The 15,039-nt window shown below is 35.9% G+C and overlaps 1 long non-coding RNA gene across 1 annotated transcript; it reads right to left on the bottom strand.

Annotated features, from left to right (window-relative positions):
• Nucleotides 1-12,510: 12,510 nt before the first annotated feature.
• LOC146735536 (uncharacterized) lies at nucleotides 12,511-13,266 on the bottom strand. The gene is made up of 2 exons (XR_014931105.1): nucleotides 13,179-13,266; nucleotides 12,511-12,689 (listed from the first exon to the last, which is right to left on the bottom strand). It is a non-coding gene; the product is annotated as an uncharacterized LOC146735536 (long non-coding RNA).
• Between the last annotated feature and the right edge of the window lie 1,773 nt (nucleotides 13,267-15,039).

Genomic DNA, 15,039 nt, shown 5'->3' with positions numbered 1-15,039 from the left:
CTTCACCCAAACATTTCCTTGGCCAGCTATAGTAATTCTTTTATTTTATTTAGTGGTCAGTGACCATAAATGAATATCTCGCACAATAAATACGATAGAGGGCGCTATATTATCAGACTCTTTGTTAAAATCCAAAATGGCTGCTTAATCTTTCATCGGCAATCTTATTTCTACCCTCCGCATGATTCCTTGTCTCTGCTACATTCCCAGTGGGTAAACTTTCTCGCCGTAACAGGTAATATTGACTGCAAATTTAATGATAAACTTTGACGGCACCATAAGCATGTCCATCATTTTTTTTTATCCACAATTGTGTCGCTGTCAGTCAGTGTTGGTTTCATTATCATAAATATCGTTTGGCACAGGTATCATATCTCAAACAACTTTATTCGTATTCTTTGCCTAAAACGAAAGAAACGTGGTGACAAGTCGTGTAACGGATGGAATTGTAACTCGCAAAAATAAATAAACTTTGACTGCATGTCTAGCCATGGGTCATTCCAGTTTATGTCCACTCCCCCTACGGATGGTTTAAATCCGAGGGGTCATATTTCTACAAAAAGTATGGATGGTTCAATTCCGAGAAGTATTATATTTTTGATATATTTAATTTTTTCACATACTCATCCGTATACGTCAAATTAGTAAAGTTTCCAGGGTGTTAGTTAACAAAAATCCGACACCTGAATGGTGGTTTTGAATCCATAGGGTGTCATAACCTTAATAATATCCATCCGGGGGGGGGGGGGACTGAAATGACCCCCATCTAGCCTGTCCACTGCGTATGCCTTTCACAAATGGGGATTGTCTGAGTGTAATTTGTAAAACCGTAAATTTGTCTGGTTTATATTTTTTTCCTATCTAGATTTTATTTTCTCTGATCTAGACTATGATTCACGGACATTATCCACACATGAATAAAACTAGTTGCTAACGAAGTTAAAGGGCGAAGGTTGTCGCGCAAGCGCGTGTTTGATTTTTTTTTACAGTCGTTGTGTATGTCACTATTGATTATATCCTTATTAATAACCTTATTAATATCCATCCGAGGGGGGGGGGAATGAAATGACCCCATCTAGCCTGTCCACTGCGTATACCTTTCACAAATTGGGATTGTCTGAGTGTAATTTGTAAAACCGTAAATTTGGTTGATTTATTTTATTGCCTATCTAGATTTGATAGTCTCTGATCTAGACTATGATTCACGAACATTATCCGCAGTGGGTGTTCAATTTTTTTACAGTCATTGTGTACGTCACTATGAGCCCCATATCGAACAGGAAGTGCGCGACGACCACCGCCCTTTAAAAAATGATATTCTTATACAATGAACCCATTCCATTTATTTTATAAATATTTATGCAGTTCAAGAACCCAATCAATAAACAAACGCAGTATGCAATAATGTCATTTGAAAACCATTCAATGATTGATTATGTTATTCCATCGGCAAATAGAACCCCCTCAATTCAATTTGAATTGTGAAATTTATAGAAATGAAGGTTTGTTGCGTCATAATGACAATATGCTGTAGAAACCTGTACGGTACCATAGTTTGTAACTACCTTGTAACCTGCTCTTGACTTTCATTCAAATTCAAATACTAAACTTTTGTGATTGGCTCTAGGACTTAAAGCGAGAAAGTCGTCACCTGCGCACGCACGAGAATTGAGTCCCAAGCGACAATAACAACACATGCTAAAAACGCAAAGGCTCATGGGTAGACACTTGTTTGTAAATACTGACACGCTATGGCCATCTAACGCATGCGCAGGTGACGACTCCCCCGCTTTATCATACTGCAGATACATGCCTTGAATACTATAGAAATGTCAGGAACAGAAATCTAGTCAAGAAGAAGGCAACACAAATTGCAACATAAGTTTTTTCACTGTTTTTGATCATATCCTTTAATACTTAAATTACAAGTAGAGAAAAATCAAAGTATATATTTTTCAGTTATTAAAATTCATTAAATTATCCGAAAAATGGACCCATGGTCTATACAGAGTCACCAAATTGTCACTAAATTTATTCAGTTATAGGTTGAATCTACTTATCACCAGGACTCATCAATAAAAGTATTAAAACTCTGGTAAATACATGGAAAAAAGAACCCATCCCCGGCCCCATCCTACGCAGGCAAATCTTATATTGAATCAAAAGGCAAGCAAATCTATACCCCATTCTACAGCAAACAGCTAAAAATTATGACCCCAAAGAGCGGCTTGTCCCCATTAGGTGATTTGCATTAAGTGACCTCCCGGAACCCAACACAACCTAATCATATTTCAAAAATAAATTTATTTTTAATCAGAATACTACTCTGAAAACAGATTTAAAAATCATATGTTTTGTTATTAAAATATGCATATTAATATGTACACGTCATAATTCCATACCTGCGTTTTTTTGGAATGAAAAATAGTATATAGATAGGTAGCTAAAAAAAGAATAATACCTGCAAAGACTCAAGGTTAATGGGCATTACCAAATGGTTTCTACAGCCATTGAGATACACAAACTAGGAATGAAGCACTGAAGATGTTTCAGAATTACTGTTTTATAAATATTTATAATTGTGCACAAAACAATTCACCTCTTTATGAAAACCTAGTGTGTTGTGTTAATAAATTAAATAATTAAACTGCAGTTTAAAGTAATTCATAAAATATGAAATATCAGGTCGCGTTTTTTCCCCATATACCTCGGCTATTTACGATAGCCTTAGTTTTCACGAGTTTAAAAAAAAACAATATGACCGACCGACCCAATTTTTCAATTTTCCGATTTGGGGGCAACATAAGTTGTTGTTTTTTTGGCCTTATTTTTTCAAATACTGTAAAATACCTTATTTCATTTTGGAGTGTTTTTGATGAAATTTATTTTCACTTTTTAACAAGTTGAATGTAAAATATAGGAAGGAAAAAAATATATTTATTGGATTTTATTTTCACTGAATAATCCATTCAGCAATTATAGCGAAATCCAAGCAAAAAATAAATCTCTCTAGGTATCAGCCATCTAAAAATTGTCAATGTTAACAAAATTTCTCCATCACAAGACATCATAAGGGACCTTAAAATACTGCTGGGTTGTGTATTACCAAGATGTGTTTCACTTTTACAAAACAGCTCAAATATCTTTTTGGCTCATATTTTCATAATTTGACTGGACTACTGCATACTTATTCAAATTAAAGAATTTACTAATTGTTAAACTAACACATAATTATTAAATTAAACTCACTGGATTGGTCAATTGGAATTGCATTTTGTATTTATAAGATCCACGGTTGGGATATGTTTGACGAAAATTTTCAATAAGTAAATTTTAGATCACTAATCAATTACTGAGAATGAAAAGAATAACTCCCTTTATGATAGCAAATATGAATTTCATATTAAGCTGCTATGATTTACGTGTAATACTTTCATAGTTCATATGCTACTCCCATAGTAAGTGTTCTACTTCCATGGTGCATTGTGATTCTCCCATGATGCATTGCAACATTCCCATGATTGCATTGTTATACTCCCATGGTGCATTGCAACATTCCCATGGTTGCATAGAGATACTCTCATGGTTCATATGCTACTCCCATAGTAAGTATTCTACTCCCATGGTGCATTGTGAGTTCCCCATGATGCATTGCAACACTCGTGGTGCATATTACACTCCCACGGTGCATTGCAACACTCCCATGGTGCATAGTGATACTCCCTATATGTGCTGAACTGCAAGTCACTATAATAAATAAATTATTACTACTACTACTTCTAATTTTATATTTAAAAAACTTTAATAGTCGATTCCTTTCTGTCATTCACTGCACATTTATCTGCTATGATGAATAAATATAATATTTTGTAATCTAGACATATTTGGCATCGGCCGTTTCAGAAGTAATTGTGTGTTTCCGGTAACACAGCCATGTCTAGGTTTGTCTTTGTGTTATTGTGAACTAGAAAGTGGTGCAACTGTTTACATCTATTTCTAGCTGCATTTATGCTATAAATATCAACCATAATATATTATGAACACAAACCATTGTCATGTATGAACAAGAATCATCCCATCAGAATCATGTTGGTAACAATTATTAAGATACACCTGTAGTGCATATGTTACACAATAGTGCATTGCGATACTCCCATGGTGCATTGCAACACTCCCATGGTTCATATGCAACTCTCATATCAAGTATTCTACTCCCATGGTGCATTGTGATACTCCCATGGTGCATTGCAACAATCCCATAGTTCATATGCAACTCTTATAGTAAGTATTCTACTTCCACGGTGCATTGTGATACTCCCATGGTGCATTGCAACACTCCCATGGTTCATATGCAACTCTCATATCAAGTATTCTACTCCCATGGTGCATTGTGATACTCCCATGGTGCATTGCAACAATCCCATAGTTCATATGCAACTCTCATAGTAAGTATTCTACTTCCATGGTGCATTGTGATACTCCCATGGTGCATTGCAACAATCCCATGGTTCATATGCAACTCTCATAGTAAGTATTCTACTTCCATGGTGCATTGTGATACTCCCATGGTGCATTGCAACACTCACATGGTTCATATGCAACTCTCATATCAAGTATTCTACTTCCATGGTGCATTGTGATACTCCCATGGTGCATTGTGATACTCCCATGGTGCATTGCAACACTCCCATGGTTCATATGCAACTCTCATATCAAGTATTCTACTCCCATGGTACATTGTGATACTCCCATAGTGCATTGTGATACTCCCATGGTGCATTGTAACACTCCCATGGTTCATATGCTACTCCCATAGTAAGTATTCTACTCCCATGATGCATTGTGATACTCCCATGGTGCATTGTGATATTCCCACAGTGCATTGCAACATTCCCATGGTTGCATTGTGATACTTCCATGGTGCATTGCAATATTCCCATGGTTGCATAGTGATTCTCTCATGGTTCATATGCCACTCCCATAGTAAGTGTTCTATTCCAATGGTGCATTGTGATACTCCCATGGTGCATTGCAACACTCCCATAATTGCATGGTGATACTCTCATGGTTCATATGCTACTTTGATAGTAAGTATTCTATTCCCATGGTGCATTATGATACTCCCATGGTGCATTGCAACAATCCCATGGTGCATTATGATACTCCCATAGTGCATTGCAACACAATTATGTTGCATATTCTACTTCCATGGTGATGTTAACAAATGCTGTTACCTGGTATAGTGTAGCTCCATGATTGAACATAATAAACCAATAACACTGTCTTGCTATTTATGACCAGTTTTCTCAACAATTATGAGTAAACTTCTACCAAGAGTTAGCTTTCCTCAATATTGTCTATATTACAATTGGTGAAATATTGTATATGGATCATCTCTTTAATAGCTAGATGTATGCACAATGTATTAATGTATATGTTTATCTTTTCTCTCTTTTTTCATTTTCTAGATGAATCTACCATGAGATTTTTCTGTCTGTGAATTGGAGAGATGCGTGTATGTTAAAAGGCTGAATCTCACATCCACCCTCACATAGTATTGTGAAACTAACCATAAACTCTTTTTATCACTCACTGACATAATTTACAATGAAATCGCAGCGGATATACCAAAGGTTTGAATTGAATAGGCGTTAAATCAATTACAAAAATTATCTTTTCTGCTGAGATGTGAACAGTATCAATGGTGTCAGCAGCAGAAGCTTTTTTGGAGAAAGTAACCCTTTCACATCCTGTAAATACAAGTCTATCTATGATTACATAGTCTGTGAGCACAAACTAGAGCTGATATCATCAACCATTACTCACTTAGTGTTATAGCAGTCTCCCAACAATGTCAGACAAAAACTCTATTAAGGCCATAACTCTTGATGATGTCGAAAGTCATCTTAAGTTACTTACTACTGAGTTTCACTGCAAACGATGCAACCAAACTGATTTTATAAATCGGAATGTGTATGAACTACACCTTCGATCACATGATGTTGCTGACAAAATTACAAGTGAGGGAATTAATGAAGAGATCCCAACATGTGAACATTGTGGGAAAGCATTCTCAAAAAAATGGCATTTACAGCAACATCTGAAAATCCATACAGGAGAACGAGCACACCAGTGTACTTACTGTGGATGGAGATTCACCCGGAAAAGTGACTTGACCAAACACATCCGAATTCATACAGGAAAAGAATTCCAGTGCCATATATGCGAGAAGAAATTCACAAGAAAATGGGACCATGATGTCCATGTAAAGACACATAGTGGTGAGTGTCTGCACACCTGTCATTTGTGTGGAAAGACGTTCACGTGGAAGCGGTGTTTAATTGAACATGTACGATATCACACTGGTGAGAAACCTTACCAGTGCGAAGTATGCCAAAGAAGATTTACAACAAAGACACATTTGAACGAACACAAGAGAACACATACTGGAGAGAAACCATATCAATGTTTGAGGTGTATGAAGTATTTTGCGCATAAAAGTTCAGCCAAGAAACATGCATGTGCTTGGGAAAGGAAAAATCTATCCATGCATATGAAAGGATTATCTGAAAGGACTGGAATAAATTCTGAGCCAATCTCATGGGTGAAAATGACGAATACTAAAAGGAGTAAAATCGGTTTCTCAAATGATTTTGATTCAAATGGAATGCCAGTAAATGTGAATGAGACTACTAGTTCATCATGCACAACACCAACTGTAGAGACTACTCATCTAGCAAAAGTGAGTGAGCTGGTATTGACTGCAGAAAATCACCCTATTGTGGATGAGAACATTCAGATGCAAAGAGATTTGCAGCAACAGGACGAACACATTCAAATGTGCTTTTCAGAAGATGTCAGTCCAGTTATATTGGTCTCAAGCATTGACACTCAGGATTGCAGCATGGTAACAAAAGAACATGCTTTAAAAATGAATACTGGTGTTGACGGTTATGAAGAGATGCTGCGGCAGGAGTATGTACCAACCCCCGGGGATGACTCATCACAGAATATCACAAGAAACGACGTGGTTGAAGATAATGAGGCAGTTATTAATGAAAGTGAAGACAATACTCTGAAGGAACAATCTGCAATGCATGATGGTAGTAGAAAACACATTTGTACGAAGTGTGGAAAAGGATTTTTTCACAGCAAGCACCTTTGGGAACATTTAAAAATACATTCGGGTGAAAGGCCACACAGGTGCGTATATTGTGGATGGAGATTTACACGCAAGAGTGATTTAACAAAGCATGTACGTATCCACACTGGAAAAGAATTCCAATGTAATTTGTGTGGCAAATGGTTCACTAGGAAAAGTGCTCTTGAAGAACATATAAAAGTAAAACATCATGGCATCGCTACTTACCACTGTGATATTTGTAACAAGAAATTCAAATACAGAAATATTCTTGTGGAACATAAACGATATCATACAGGTGAGAAACCATTCCAATGCCGAGAATGCCGAAAGTGTTTTACGACCAAAAGCCACATGAGGGAGCATCAACGTACACATACTGGTGAAAAGCCTTACACATGCAAGAAGTGTGGTAAACATTACGCACATAGGAGCACAGTTAATAAACATTCCTGTAATTGGGTGAAAAAACAGCTGACTGAAACAAGCAAAACTGAAGCTGTACACCCAGTTGGAATACTGACAAACACCCACCATGTTCCAGTTGCTGAATGTGCTCATAGTGGTGATGTGCAGTACGACAATAGCTTAATCAATGTGTATTATAACACATCTCATATTGTAATTAATAACAGTCTAGTCGAACCGTATTATGCAGAGATTGAGTTAAATCCTCCAGAACTGTATCTCAGTAATCCTATAATTGACTTGAATGAAAATAAAGACGACGCAACCTTCTATGAGCATGAAACTGAAACATTGTGTAACATCATTGAGCAAAAAAGCATTTTGCAGATGGAAGATCATGGCATTGAGATGTTAAGAGTAAAATTTACTTAAAATTACCTATAATGTGTAAACTGATTATTATTAGGTATAGAATGATTATTTGGTTTGTGAACTGTGTAAAGAGTCATGTTCAAGTTCTAATGTGTTTACCCACTGGCTAATCACATCCTACACTTTTAACAGTACATTTCTGTTACTGTGAATTAGGTTTTGATTGATGGTGTGGCTTGCAATTATCTCATGTGATGCTTTGCCATGGTGTCCCGCAATTGACGATGTATACATTTTCGTAATTACATTTCTGAACAATGGTCATTGAAATCTACTTAGTTGTATAGCTTCAGAGAGCTCTTTATCCCATCATTAATAAATTGACCACTGAGTCATTTATAGATATCTATATAACCATGTGATTTGTAGTGTTATTTTCCATCAAAATGAAGGTCTACACACAAAGATAAATGATTTATGAAATGTTGTTGTAATGTGAATCTCATCAGCAACATTTTCATTCTCATGAAGTTAATTGCAATGTGCTGTATGTAAAACATTTGCATTATATCCTCTATAAATTGTGCGATATAGTTTGTCATTTGAGAGGGAGATGAATGGTTGATTTGATTTGAGATGCATATGGTTTTCGAGAATAATTTATTTGAATTTCATTTTGAGATATCTTGACTAATATGCTTATCAATATGATCTGACAGACTTGACGTATTTGTTACTTCAATGGTCATAGAACATATGATTTACAATAATGGCATACTTCAACAGAATTGGATTAGAGACAAAGGATTTACCATGGTAACCCATTGCATTTGTCCTTCAAGCATATGCAGTTCATTATGTTATCGGGACTGGGTATGGCTACCAATGATTTTTATGAAGTAGATTATGAAGTTTGAAATATGGCTGCAAGGTATGGTTGATTTCGACCAACAAACTTCAATTGATATGAACTGTATTTGTCAAAAACTTGTTTGAACTGGTTGTCTTAGGCTGATACAATGTAACTACGTTAATCACGTGGTCGGTGGCCATCTTATGTTTTCTAATTAAGAAAAATTGTCCAATTACTCCAATTGTGACATTTGGCATGCATCAACTGCTCTACCTGTGCAGTCTATCCTGTGAAAATCAAGTTCCCATGTCACATGGTTTGTGCATGTCTGGTGTCATGTGTGCATAATAACTTATTTATTTGTAGTTATGTTGGCGCTCGCCGCTGTGTCCCCGGAAGTACAATGGGAGATTGCATGATGGGGGTGAAAAGTCCTTTGATCAGTAAAATAATTTTAGAAAAGTGAAAACTAGAGTGACTGTGAAATAAATGTTGGTTTTAAATATTAAATATGGAATCTGGAGGAAAAGATAATGAAAGTAAATTGGTATGAAAGGGCAAAGTAAATGTAGCCAGGAGGCAAGGTCAGGGGGTCAAAATACGTCACAATACATCCATCATTGCGGCTGCAAAGTGTCAACTATGGATGCGGTGAAGAACTTAGTTTGCGTGAGTGGCCGGGACAAAAATCATGCAAATTTTGTGCTTCAGTAACAGTATTTGCTGCTTTTTTGTGCAATGAAATTAATACAGGATTTGCTGCCAAAAGACATTTCCTTCCAGTAAACAAAACAACCGTGGAACGTTTATCTTAGGAAATTTAGAAGATGAAAATCCCTCTGGACAGTTGTCCTTGTGAAACAATGGACATACTTCTCCAGGATATCAAAGGTATATTTGATTATTTGAAGAGGGAAACTGCTGCTTTATGGAAGAGCAAAGTTCAATGTCATTGGCCACAGTAATGACACTGCTGATTGGCTTCGGATAGTTGAAGACGTTTTTAGACAGGTGACTCGCTAGAAGTATTCGCCGTGACTCAGGGCTTTTCATTCATTTCATTTATACAACACTTATATGTTACTGCCAGGAAGTTTTAATGTCTTGTTTGTATTTGCACATTGTGAAAGACGGGATTATTGTCAAAATATATACTGGTGATTGTATGCGTATTGAAACTATACAAAATTTGACCTATGCACATCCGTTTTATGTGATAAAAGAACATGTTGGCAGAAAACAGTGCATTCTCCGTTCAATTGTAGTTACATGCACTCAAGTTCCGGTATATGCGCATTGGAGAATATCACCCAAAGAATACTGCTGTGTTAGCTGGTAGAACAACCTACAACTACACGACTAATACGTTATTTCTGTGGTATATTTGTTACCAGGAAGCTGTTACTTTATTCGGGTTCGCTTAAGTCTACTATTTGGACTAAACCCCGAGGATGGTATGGGTACACACAAGTTCAGAGATTACCTAAACAGAGCTGATATCAAAGTGAGTTCAAGTATTCACAGTTACAAATAGTGTTGATCTGAACGAATGATTATTGTAGTCACAAAAAATATAAAATCATAAATATTGAAGCACTGCAGATTATGATGTCTAATCAACAAATAAACTTGATATGGTTGTAGCCGTTTAGGAACATTTTCATTGGTTATTACAATAAACAAACTTGTAAATTTGCTTCGCATCATTCCACCGAGAACTCACTGGCCAGAACAGTTCTGATGAACAAATCTCTGTTGTAGTGTCACTCAGAATCCCTCATGTTCATCATAGTTTTCACCGTTCTGCAAAACAAAGCAGTACAATAAATATATTCATTCCATTACATTTGACTTGTTGTTTTGTTATCAGATTGACGATATTGATGGTTAAAAAATCATTCACATCGGTGGTACAAAAGGCAAAGGTTCTGTGGCTGCCTTCTGTGAAAGTATATTACGTGCAAATGGATATAAAACTGGATTATACAGGTAACGAACAAATACATTCCAGCACGAGTCACTGAGTCTAAATTTCACACATATTTAATAAATATCAAAGACCTAATTATATTATAGTTTGTCAACAACAATATTATACCTTTTATGACCTCGATTTCTGTAATACATAATACGCAATAGACCATTTTCCGTACACTGCGAGAATCACGCGTTATGCGTGAAATCGAACGTAAAAACAGGACAAACAAAGGTCATAGCGTCGTAGTCGCGTCAAACATCGCGTGGGATTCGACAAACGCGAAAGTATTTTGGGGACATTTCCATGCTTAATATTGTGCTGTCCACATTTGATGACAGGCAATTTCGATTAAGTAATGGTATTCGGAAGCAATATTCCTCTGTCGAAGATGGCCGGTCGGTGTGAGCTACGAAATAAAGAAATTCTAGTTCAAAATCAAATCGTTCGATTTTTGCGGCAGACGTTCGACGCGCGTCTTTCATGCATCTCGCGAGATCTCGCAATTGTACGGAAAATCACCTATTGCAGTGCCTAGAAAATGTTGAAAGCTTCAGACTTTGATTTTTGGTATTTGTTGTCCTTATTTATTTGGTTGGATCAGTGTCAAGTTAATATTCAGTTTCACTGGCCGTCGACTGAAAACTGGATATTCATTGAAGTCCTTGTATGATTTACTATTCTCCATTATGTATTGTGTGTGTGTGTGTATCTGCCACATTTCAGCTAAACTTTATTGAATCCTTATAAGATTATTTATGTTTCTTTTCTAGTTCACCGCATTTGTGAGCGATTCCGTGTCAATAATATACCACTGACAAAGAATGTTTTTTGTAGATATTTCTATGATGTCTACAAACAATTAGATTCTATAAAAGATGCATTTGAAGAACTTATGCCATGTTTGGAGCGGTTCCCAGTATTAATGGAATTTCATGTGTTCATACAGGAAAAGGTACCCTTTTTCGTAATCTGTGTAACAGAATTACATAACATTAACATTAACACTATGTTAGTGTAGTTTGCTTTGTCTTTCACATTATCACGATGCTGTTGTTTTAAGCATTGTATAGCGTAGACTTATCATTGTATTATGATTGCAATTTTATCATCAATAACTTTTTTAACATATTTTTGTGTTTGGATAATATTGATATATGGTAATCACTAGGTTTGTGAAGTCAGCGTCAGAGTTGGGCATCTCCCTCTATTTACTGTGCGACCACGTTCATTACATGCTACTTAGTGCTACACTACATCTCTGGCAACAGTGGCATATTCATGTGTCGTGGTCAAGTGTACGAGTCCCATCTCCGTGTTGTGTTTCTATGTTTGTAATATACCTGTAAATAATAATACAATAGTGAACTTAAATTTATTTGTCATTTACTTTGAAGGTTGATGTTTTCATTCTGAAACTAAGCATTGGTGGTGAATATGACGCTACCAATCTGATTAAAATCTGATGTAGTGTACGGGCTTTAATTATTTTGGCTATAAACTTATTTTAATTTTATTTTTTATTACTTTTTTTTATTAATGCCCTTTTATCTCATTGTTTTACTTTGATTTTGTGATTTTTTTTAATTCCGCCCTACCTACATCTGATCCGACGCCTATGTAAGTCCCGTTCAAATCTCGCGTAAGTAACAGCCAATCACAGCCCCCCCTTTTATACAGGCTGTCGGTTGCTTACTTTTCAGTGTATACGGGCAATCTTTCTGTACATTATATTTTGCCCACTTGAATAAACCATTAATAGAAAATTGCTAGTATATTTTTATTTGCAAAAGAAATTCCACAGCATTTTACAATTGTTGTCATTACATTGAATATTTTTTTCACTTCCAACAAATGTGTACACTTCCAGATACTTCTTCGCCAGCCAAGGTTCGTTCATTCAGTCATCGCTTCAATTTTACATCACTGAGCATAATTATCTAGAATGGAAGCAAAAAAATAAGTAAATCGTAATGATTAGAACACTGTAAACAGCTATAGTAAACAATGCAAACTGATTTTAAATTGTATAACGGTCACCGGCCCACGGCATCGAAGCAGAAAATTGGAGCAAACAAATATTTCCTGATCAATTGCGATGTGTTCCAAATAAAAAATATTTTATTCCAGTCCAAATCAGCTCAATTACTTTAATAAAGAGTTATTGTATAATGTACAAAATGTTGATACAATTTGATGAATATTTACAGCTTCAATACCGTAGACGATTTTGGCCCGATCGTCAACAAAACATCACCCGTCTCCAGGGCAGGCGACTGGAAAAAGACACTGGTGTTCGGTCGAACCGGTGGAAACAAAATCAACACTCCCAGAATAACTATGCGGAATAACGATCTAAAGTGGAACCATTCGAGTCACAATATTAATATAAAAATGACTTTCGTTGCATTTGACAATGATAAACTTACCGAAAAGCCGTGTTATTCACGGTCGCTAACGTCGGTATAATCCGCCATTTTATTTGAGTGTGTTTGCCACCCGGTGACGTCATCATGTGACGGATGATTCGGGAATTTGAATCATAAAACATATGGGGATACACATGCGCATAAAACTCAAATATAATCTCACATTAAACACGTATGGAGATTGTTTTGTGTTGACAAACACTTTCCTGCGCCATATTTGTCATTAGGTTTTGGTGATTGGAAAACTGACCTTGAAAGTATATATATACAGTGTTCTCCACAAATAAAATTTAAAGAGGGACGCTAATTTGCATATAATTAGCATATTTAATTTGCAAAAAATTAGCATACTAATCAAACATTTCAAAGGAAATTCTTAGCACTTTTATATTTACATCAATTAAATACTGTGTACAAGTACTATATTAATGTTCTTGAATTATTTTGATGAATAAGTTAAACCACTTGATGTGTAAAAAAAATATAAACTTTGACAAATGAAGAATAACAATTTTATTCATTGTAAAAGTGTAATGGAACAAGTTGTGAAATTCTAGCCTTTCATTTATTTCTTTTAATTTTTTTCAAATATTTCCATTTTCATAGGTTTTATAAATGCACTGAGATATTTTAATAGTTGAAAACCCCAAGTAATAATAAGAAAAATATTTTCACATAACAAAATTACCATTTAAAAGAAAAAGAAAAAATCGAATCCGATGACTGTAAATAAATTAATCATTATGTTGATTGCATTGTGGGTACTGAGGACAAAGGTCAAATAAGATACCGTGACATCCATGTTGTTTCAGTGTTTACCGTACGTTTTGTTTTGATTCTTTTTACTTTTCGCCAATAAAAGTCAAGCAACAAGCAATTGGACCAATACATTGTTGCTGGTTCTCCTGTTCTTAAGTATCTCAGCTAATTCAGGAATGATGAGAAAACTTGTTTTGACTATCCCATTGCGTGATTAACGCATTGCTTGTGGCAATCACTTCATGCATCCATTCATTGTTTTTTGTTTATTTATTCAGCCAGTTTTTCCCCAGATATCAAATCCATTGTCCTAGTTGTCACCTATGCCACTATCTATCTCTTAGTTCTTTGTTTTATCGCCTGTCAGTTTAAGAGGTCTCTCAATAACGTCGTGACATCTTCCGGGACTGTGAAACAACCTGTCACCAAAAACAAAGGAGGGTGCTGAAGATAAATAGAGGGGCGCTACAAATTGAAGAGAGACGCAAATAAATTAAAGAGAGGCACTTCGCCCCTCTTAAACCCCTCGTGGAGAACACTGAATACTCAACTAACAATACAATGTATTTGATCAGGGCGGGAAATGTGAATGCAGGGCGCTTGTTGACTGATGCAGGGCGCACGACTACCTATGCAGGGCGCACGACTTCCTATACAGGGCGCTGCGCCCAGCTAAAACCCCTCGTGGAGAACACTGAATTTTATATTGAAAACTTAGATGGCAGTGTCCCGACCGCTCCAGCATTTACGTTACCTGGCACCTTTATACATGGTAAGCCATGACTTTGGTGATATAGTAGATTGCTGAACGTACAACTGTGCATATCAAGCCATGTCTGTCATAAATGAAAGATTAGGTGATTAAATACACAAACAACATCGAATAACTGAAAAAATTAATCAAGAAATTCAAAATAGAATATGTTTATTGCGGATATTTAGTGTTATTTTATTTCTTGTTCAAGTGCAATAGAATGGTCTAAATGTTTAAACTTGTGACAAAATAAAAAAGCTGGTGCTCGATTGTCAATGATTTGTTTTTCTTTTTCTTTTTTGTCAATAAATTTTTCTACTTTTAACGAATGTTCTGAAGGGCTAAAAA

Source organism: Saccoglossus kowalevskii, chromosome 12 (assembly GCF_978046115.1).
Source record: "Saccoglossus kowalevskii chromosome 12, keSacKowa6.1, whole genome shotgun sequence".
In the NCBI taxonomy this organism is placed as follows: Eukaryota; Metazoa; Hemichordata; class Enteropneusta; family Harrimaniidae; genus Saccoglossus; species Saccoglossus kowalevskii.
Note: the sequence above shows the minus strand (reverse complement) of the source record. Positions and strands in the feature narration are given on the sequence as shown.